Consider the following 744-nt stretch of genomic DNA (forward strand, 5'->3'; position numbering starts at 1 on the left):
GCGCGCGGTATGTCGCGTGTGTGCGGTGCGGCGCGGGCTTGCACGGTGTGTTGCACGCATGGCGTGCCACGCATGCACGGGGTGTCTGTCGCACGTGCACGGTGTGTCACACGCTTATGTGGCGTGTCACACACTTAGGTGGTGTGGCGTGCGTGCACGGTGTGTCGCACACCTTTGCAGCGCATCACGCGTGCACCGCGTGTCGCACGCCTGCGTGGCACGTCACCCTCCTGCGCCGTGTATGGCACACCTATACGGCGTGTCATGTACGTACGTGGTGTGTCGCACTCCCGCAGAGTGTATCACACACACGCACAGTGTGTTACAGACACGCATGGCGTGTCACACACCCGCAGAGTGTGTCACACACTTACGAACTCGCGGCGTCGCACACCTGCGAGGTCCATCACACACGCGCCTGGTGTTTCACCGCGCCGCGTTGCACACCCGCAGGGTGTATCACAGCCGCGAGCGGCGTGTTGCACACCCGCAGGGCCGTTGCACGCTCACACGCTGCTGCACGTCGGTGTCTCCCCGTGGCGGTGGCGCAGGGCAGCCGGGTACCCGCGTGGCCGGAGCCGGGTTGTGTCCCTGAGGCCCCTCGTGCGTCACCGGCGCTTGGCTGCTCCCGGCTTTCCAAACCTCCCGGCGGCTCGTGACAGGGAACGGTGACGCGCGAGGGCACCGCGGGGCTCCCACCGGTCTCGTCTTCCCGCGGGGGGCTGCCCACGCCGGCAATCCCGC

This window comes from Charadrius vociferus, unplaced genomic scaffold (genome assembly GCF_000708025.1).
Source record: "Charadrius vociferus isolate BGI_N301 unplaced genomic scaffold, ASM70802v2 scaffold3003, whole genome shotgun sequence".
Classification (NCBI taxonomy): domain Eukaryota; kingdom Metazoa; phylum Chordata; class Aves; order Charadriiformes; family Charadriidae; genus Charadrius; species Charadrius vociferus.